Source organism: Zingiber officinale, chromosome 1A (assembly GCF_018446385.1).
Source record: "Zingiber officinale cultivar Zhangliang chromosome 1A, Zo_v1.1, whole genome shotgun sequence".
NCBI lineage: Eukaryota > Viridiplantae > Streptophyta > Magnoliopsida > Zingiberales > Zingiberaceae > Zingiber > Zingiber officinale.
In genome coordinates, this window is record NC_055987.1 from 155,851,056 (window position 1) to 155,859,626 (window position 8,571).

Consider the following 8,571-nt stretch of genomic DNA (forward strand, 5'->3'; position numbering starts at 1 on the left):
TCATTTTTCTTTATTTTGTTTTTTACTTCTGGGAAAAATCCTAGATTCATCCTAGATTTTGGGACGAATCCCTAGATTCATCCCGGATTTCAAAAAATAAGAAAATAAAAGAAAAATAAATCGATAGCCCTAAATCTAGACCTAGAGATGTTGAAATTTCATTAAACAAGTTCCTATCGATTTCTGATTTTCTCCTGATCATAAATATATACTCATCCATTATTTTAACCTAACATATTGAGTGTGGTGATTTTTTATCATGAATATGACCTAATTCATGTTAAAAAATCACCACACTCAATATATTAGGCTAAAATTATGGATGAGCACATATTTATGATCAGGATAAAATTAAAAACACATCGTAACTTGTTTCAAGAAATTCTGACATCTCTAGGTCCATATTTAGGGTCTCCGATTAATTTTTATTTTTTTATTTATTTTTTTACTTTTGGGATGAATCCAGGATTTGTCCCAGATTTTGGACGAATCTGGGAATCCAGGGATTCGTCCCAGATTTTAAAAAATAAGAAAATAAAAGAAAAATCAATCGGTAGCCCTAAATCTGGACCTAGAGATGTTAGAATTTCATGAAACAAGTTTCTATGGGTTCTTAATTTTCTCCTAATTATAAATATATACTTATCCATTATTTTAATCTAACGTATTGAGTGTGGTAATTTTTTAACATGAATATGACCTAATTCATGTTAAAAAATCACCACACTCAATATGTTAGATTAAAATTATGGATAAGGACCTATTTATGATCAAAAAAAAACTAAAATCTGTAAAAAAAAAATTCATGAAATTCCAACATCTCTAAGTCTATATTTAGGGCTTCCGATTGATTTTTTTATTTTCTTATTTTTTGAAATGTCAGATGAATCTTGGATTCGTCCCAAATTTGGGGACGAATCCATGGAGCCGTCACCAAATCTAGGATGAATCCATGGATTCATCGCCAAATCTGGGATGAATCCATGGATTCATCACCAAATCTGGGACGAATCCAAGATTTGTCCTAGATTTTAAAAAATAAGAAAATAAAAGAAAAACAATCGGAAGCCCTAAATATAGACCTAGAGATGTCAGAATTTCATGAAATAATTTTTTTTGGATTTCTAATTTTCTCTTGATCATAAATATGTCCTCATCCATAATTTTAAACTAACATATTGAGGGTGGTGATTTTTTAATATGAATTAGGTCATATTCATGTTAAAAAATCACCACACTCAATATGTTAGGTTAAAATTATGGATGAAGACATATTTATGATCAGGAGAAAATAAAAAATCTATAGAAACTTGCTTCATGAAATTCTGACATCTCTTGCTCTATATTTTAAATTTCAGATAGATATCTAAACATGCGTTGAACATTAGCATGTTTAATTAATAGTAAACTATATATGTTTCACTAAATATCAACCTAGGGATGTAAAAATTTCATGAAACAAGTTTCTATGGGTTCATATTTTTCTCATGATCATAAATATGTCCTCATCCAGAATTATAACTTAATATATTGACTGTGGTGATTTTTTAATATGAATTAGGTTATATTCATGTTAAAAAATCACCACACTCAATATGTTAAGTTAAAATTATGGATGAGCACATATTTATGATCAGGATAAAATTAAGAATCCATATAAACTTATTTCATGAAATTCTAACATCTCTAAGTCCATATTTAAGGCCTCTGATTTATTTTTCTTTTTTTATTTATTTATTTTACTTCTGGGACGAATCCTGGATTTGTCCCAGATTTTGGGATGAATCCCTGGATTCATCTCAGATTTAGGGACAAATTTGTGGATTTATCCCTAAATCCGAGACGAATCCAAGATTCATCCCAGATTTCAAAAAAATAAGAAAATCAAGATCAAAAATCAATCGGTAATCCTAAATATGAATCTAGAGATGTCGGAATTTCATGAAACAAGTTTCTATGGGTTCTTAATTTTCTCCTGATCATAAATATATACTCATCCATTATTTTAACCTAACATATTGAGTGTGGTTATTTTTTAACATGAATTAGATCAATTCATGTTAAAAAATAACCACACTCAATATGTTTGGTTAAAATTATGGATGAGGACACATTTATGATTAGGAGAAAATTAAAAATCTGTAAAAAAAACTTTTTTCATAAATTTCTGACATTTCTAAGTCTATGTTTAATTTTTCTTTTATTTTTTTGAACTCTGGGATGAATCCAAGGCTTCGTCCCTAAATCTAGGATGAATCCATGGAGTCATCACCAAATCTGGGATGAATCCAAGATTCGTCTCAGATTTCAAAAAATAAGAAAATTAAAGAAAAATCAATCGGAAGCCCTAAATATAGAACTAGAGATGTCGAAATTTCATGAATAAGTTTTTACGGATTTTTAATTTTTTTCCTGATCATAAATATGTCCTCATCCATAATTTTAACCTGACATATTGAGTATAGTGATTTTTTAACATTAATTAGGTCATATTCATGTTAAAAAATTACCACATTCAATATGTTAGGTTAAAATTATAGATAAGGATATATTTATGATCAGGAAAAAATTAGAAACTCAAAGAAACTTGTTTCATGAAATTCTGATATCTCTAGGTCTATATTTATGGCCTCCGATTTATTTTTATTTATTTATTTATTTTTCTTTCTTTATTTATTTTTTTACTTCTGGGATGAATCCTAGATTCGTCCCCGATTTTACGATGAATTCTTGGATTCATCCTAGATTTAGCGACGAATCTATTGATTCATCCCTAAATTTGGGGCAAATCCAAGATTCATCTAAGATTTAGTGACGAATCTTTTGATTCATCCCCAAATCTGGGACGAATCCAAGATTCGTCCTAGATTTCAAAAAAATAAGAAAATAAAAGAAAAATCAATCGGTAGCCCTAAATCTAAACCTAGAGATGTCAGAATTTTATGAAACAAGCTTTTATGGGTTCCTAATTTTTTTTCTGATCATAAGTATGTCCTCATCCATTATTTTAACATAACATATTAAGTGTGGTGATTTTTTAATATGAATATAACCTAATTCATGTTAAAAAATCACCACACTCAATATGTTAGGTTACAATTAACGATGAGGACATATTTATGATCAAGAGAAAATTAGAAACTCATAGAAATTTATTTCATGAAATTTTAACATCTCTAGATCAATATTTAAGACTTATGATTGACTTTTCTTTTATTTTCTTATATTTTGAAACCTGGGATGAATCTTGGATTCATCCTAGATTTGGGGACGAATCCATGGATTCATCCCAAATTTCAAAAAATATGAAAATAAAAAAAAATTAATCGGAAGCACTAAATATAGACTTAGAGATGTCAGAATTTTATGAAACAGGTTTCTATGGGTTCATATTTTTCTCTTGATCATAAAAATAACCTCATCCAGAATTTTAACCAAACATATTGAGTGTGGTAATTTTTTAACATGAATTAGGTCATATTCATGTTAAAAAATTATTACACATAATATGTTAGGTTAAAATTATGGATAAGGATATATTTATGATCAGGAGAAAATTAGGAACTCATAGAAACTTATTTCATGAAATTCTGACATCTCTAGGTCCATATTTTGGGCCTCCAATTCATTTTTCTTTCTTTATTTATTTTTTTATTTCTAGGTCAAATCCTAGATTCGTCCCAAATTTTGCGACGAATCCAAGATTCATTCCAGATTACAAAAAATAAGAAAATAAAAGAAAAATTAATCGAAAGTTCTAAATATCAGCCTAGAGATGTCGAAATTTCATGAAATAGGTTTCTATGGATTTCTAATTTTCTCTTGATCATAAATTTATCCTCATCCATAATTTTAACCTAACATATTGAGTGTGGTGATTTTTTAACATGAATAAGACCTAATTCATGTTTAAAAATTACCACACTTAACATATTAGGTAAAAATTATGGATGAGGATATATTTATGGTTAGGAGAAAATTTAAAATTCATAGAAACTTATTTCATGGAATTCCGACATTTCTAAGTCGATATTTAGGGGTTCTGATTAATTTTTCTTTTACTTTTTGAAATCTGGGACGAATCTTGGATTCGTCCCAGATTTGGGTCACAAAATTTGCAACGAATCTCATTTTCATTGCAAAATCATCAAAGAATATTTTATTTGTTGCAGAAGTTGGAACGAAAATTAAATTTCATTATCAAACTGCAATGAAATGTGTGATGAAATTTTATTTGTTGCTATTTCTGGGACGAAATCATTTGGTTGCAAAATTCGTTGCTAATTTGGGACGAATTTTTTTTTGTTGCTAAATTTGTTGCCAATTTGGGATGAAAATTATTTGCCCTAAAATTTCATCCCTAATCCATTGATTTTTTGTAGTACTAGTCCTGAAGTTGGAATTATTCAGAAGGTTAGAGGATCCATTTTTTATTTATGCTTTGTTTATATTTTCGTATTTTTCTCATGGAACTTAATACCATCGAATTTTTATATGATTGATAGTTCATTGCCAAAAAAGATGATACAGTGAGTCCTGGGACCAAAGTTATTGTTATCTCTAAGTCTGCTCGTACTGACACTCATGTAGCACCATCACCAAAAGTGGAAGCTCTAGTGAAAGAGAACCCAACTGATTTATAGTATTGTATGATCGATATATATTTTATTAATTTATGTTGGTTGAAAGTTTAATCATTGGTATATATGTACTAGTTAGTTTGTTAGAAATTTCATATCTTATTTTAGATCTTAGATCTTCTATTTTGGTATAATGAAAACAATGACTTTTATTAATTTTATGTGTGGATTATACTTAAATTTACACTAAATTTATTGTAAAAATTTGGTTTATTATTTTCGTCAATGAAATTGATTTTTTTAAATATAGATAAGAATATCAACAATGTACATTTGTACGTTGCGGATTAGAATATCAACGGCATGCATTTGCTTGCTACGGAAAATACATTCCAAAGAGTATCCGTAGTACGCAACGCACACTGCGAAATATGTTTTTCACAACATTCGTTGCGCACTGTGGAATGTGCTTTCCGCAGCGTGCAAATGCACACTATCAATAACCTAGGGTTTTTAATAGCTTTTAATTGTGCAACATGCAATGCATGTGGCGGAAAGTGAATTTGCACTCTGCGAAAAGTCATTTTTGTTGTAGTGGTCTTTTGATGTCTAATCCTTGGTATCTATTACCTAGTTCAAACCAACAAATCCAACAGAATCAAATAGAATTCATTCCACTCAGTTAAGTTTTCATATAAACTAGCTAATCGGGTTTGATTTTTATATAAATTTCCTGATCCATCTTGTTTTTATTAATTTCAAAATAAATTCTAACAGACCACACAGCCTTGGTTTTATAATCTCTAATGACTCTACTAAAAGAACGGTAACATAAGAGTTTAGTTATGATTGCAAAGTGAATCAAATGAATATTAGACCAAAAAAATTCTGACTGCATGGGTTTGAAGGGGATCAGTTCAGTTTCCAATGCATCAATTCGACACTCCAGGATAGGCAAGCCATGCCTCCATCGATCGATGATCAAATTCTCAAGGGCTGGAGCTAAAAGCACATGCCATGTTGTGTGCAATGCACAATAAATAGATAACCACACAAACGCATCTATCCGAACTGATATATAACCACAGTTGGAAAAGAGGGAAAAAATGATTAGACTGACCTATCTATACATTATAGATGTGGTATGCAACTACATTTGAAAGGAAACAGAACTACAAGAGACGTCCACATGTAATAATGATGCCAGAAAAGTAAATCATATTGAGCATGAAGGATGATCACAAGTGACACTATTTTGCTTTTCACAACACTGCTAAACTGATTTTTTTTTTTTTGTTCAAAGAAGTATTGCGCAATGACAACAGAAGTCACAACTCACAAGAAACAAGTATTGGCAAAGTTTGACAAATCCTCAGAAAGCTTCAATAATATAAAATCATGCATTAGAAAACACACCTCATTGCTGGGGCCAAGTTTAATAAGCCTCAAGAACAGGCTTCTAAAATGGTGATTTCTGGTGAATATGATCTCTCTACAACCCATTGCATAGACAAAGTTCGTAACTGTGTTTCCTGATTCCTAGTATGCATCTAGGAATACACACATACGTAAACAAGTACATTGCAGCAATAAATACAGAAACAAGTGCATCAAAGCCATTTTTTTTTTTGTATGTTTATCTCATTAAAGCATCCGTATACTTACTGATTTCCTTTTAACTGGCAAAGGTACTAACTAGGTGGTTATAACTACTGATGCAGATAGATTTCTGAAGGTCCATCAACTTGAACATTTAATTATTTTTAAAACCTTAAGGTATTGAGGATATTATGATTCTAATGCAATTTAATAAATATTCGACATGACACGTAGCGAAGAATTTCTTTGCAGAAAGCAAAAGAAAATTTTAATTGCTTTAGATAACTCGAAACGGAAACACGATGCCACAAAATTGAACTGTAAGACTAATAATGGAAGTGCACTAGACAAATTGTCCTGCTGTTTTAGTTAATAATACTAGGGCCTGACAGAGAATCGAGTACTCCTCGTGAATATCTAAATAGTTAGAATCGGCCTCCGTGGTATCTTTACTTTAGAACCGAAGAATTAGAATTAGACTCAATCAATCTAAATGTATATTATGCATGATCCAGTGAGTAGGAAAAGGGTTGACCCGAAGGAAAAGGGATTAACTTGTATAGGTGGCGGCAAAATTCACAGTGGATCGGAAAATCGAATAGCTAGCTTAATAGGGCTCTACACTCCCGATTGGCTCCGCCGATCAAATAGGTTCTCTATGAACCCCACATCCAGCGTGAATCGAGCTCGCTCAGGACTTAACTCTCCTCACTTCCGATAGGCCCTGTCGATCGGACATAGTCCACGTGGGCCCTACTCCTTGTGCAGATCGGACTCACTCAAGACTCAGCTCCCCTCACTTCCAATCGGCCCTGTCGATCGGGAATGTTCCCCATGGGTCTCACTCTCGGCACGGACCGGGCTCACTCTGGACTCAGCTTCGCTCTCCCCGATCGAGCTTGCCGATCAGACAGGTTCTATGTAGGTCCTACTCCTGGCTCAAACCTGATGCACTCGGGGCTCTGCTCCCCCCTTTTTCCTCCAATTTGTCTTGCCCATCAAACAGACCATAAAAAAGTCAACATTGACTTATTAAACTACTCCCTTTGAGGATGTATCTACAACCCAATTAAGTCATATATATATAAATGAGTCCTTGGGAAGCCCATCTTCTAGCTAGCAGTCCAAGAGGCCTCGCGGCCTAAAAACTAGTTATTGCCATTAATATAGTGCATGGATTTATCAAATGATCGTATCTATGTACAAATACTTACACCTTCTCTAAACCAAAGTGATTGATGGAAGTGGTATAAGAATAATGATGGGAAAGATTGAGGGCTTACTTGGTTAGAGGGAGTTAACCAAAGGAAAGGGTACGAGATTCAATTGATATGTTTGGTGAGTGAAATTGTTTACTGAGTAGTAAATTCCATATACTAGTATATGGATTTCCTCCAATCCGTGGTAAGTTGGGGGGAATGAAAAAAATTATTGTCCATTCCCCCGATTTAGCGCATCTTCTTCATGCTTTCCCTCCATTTTTTACTACCATATTTCTTTTCTTCTCCCATCCAAATCAGTTTTTCCTCACCACAACGTGTTCTCACCATAGCTCTTCCCTCTCCTCGATGTTGTCATCGCCACAACTCTACCCTCTCTGTGACGCGTTGGCGGACGTCGTTCCTCACCGCGAAGTTAGGTTTCTTCCTCGTCACTGTCCTCGCCATGACTCTTCTCTCACCGTGAAGTTAGGTTTTTTCCTCGATGTCGTCATCCTCGTCGTGTCGCAACACTTCCTCTCCGCGACGTGTTTTCGCCGCGACTCTTCCCTCTCCTCGACACATTCCTCGATCGGTGAGCTATCTCCTGAATGTTCATCTGATTTTGTTTTATGATCTTGATCTAATTTTTTCCCCCACAAAACTGAGCACAAGTTCTTCTTCCAAGTAACACTAGACCCCCCTAGCCCGCTTACTAAAAATTTCCTTCTCTTGTCAGAGTTCTTAGAGATAGTCAATCTGCATATCACATTATCGATGGTCCACCCTCATCGCTTCCCGATCAATACATATGCAGGGTTCTCCAATTGAGATGAGAGAAATTGAACGTGCAAAGTCCCTGCCATTAGAGTGCAATTTGGCACGAAGAAGGCAATGAAAAATGATATGCAAAGAGAATTACTTAAGGATAGACACACAATACGATGGGATCTATAAAAAGTGAAATGATAGATCATGAATTAATATGTCTATCCTTGATTTCTTTAAGATTTTTTCTTATGAATATCATTGCGCAAAGGCAATAGCGTCTCGAATAGTAGACGTCGCGGTGAGCATTTGAACTACATGATTCATGAATCCATTGAGCATGTAAAAGAAATAATTTTTGGATCCTAAAAAACAACTGACTAGGGAAAAAAACAGAGGAAACAATAGTAGTTCATTTTATCCAG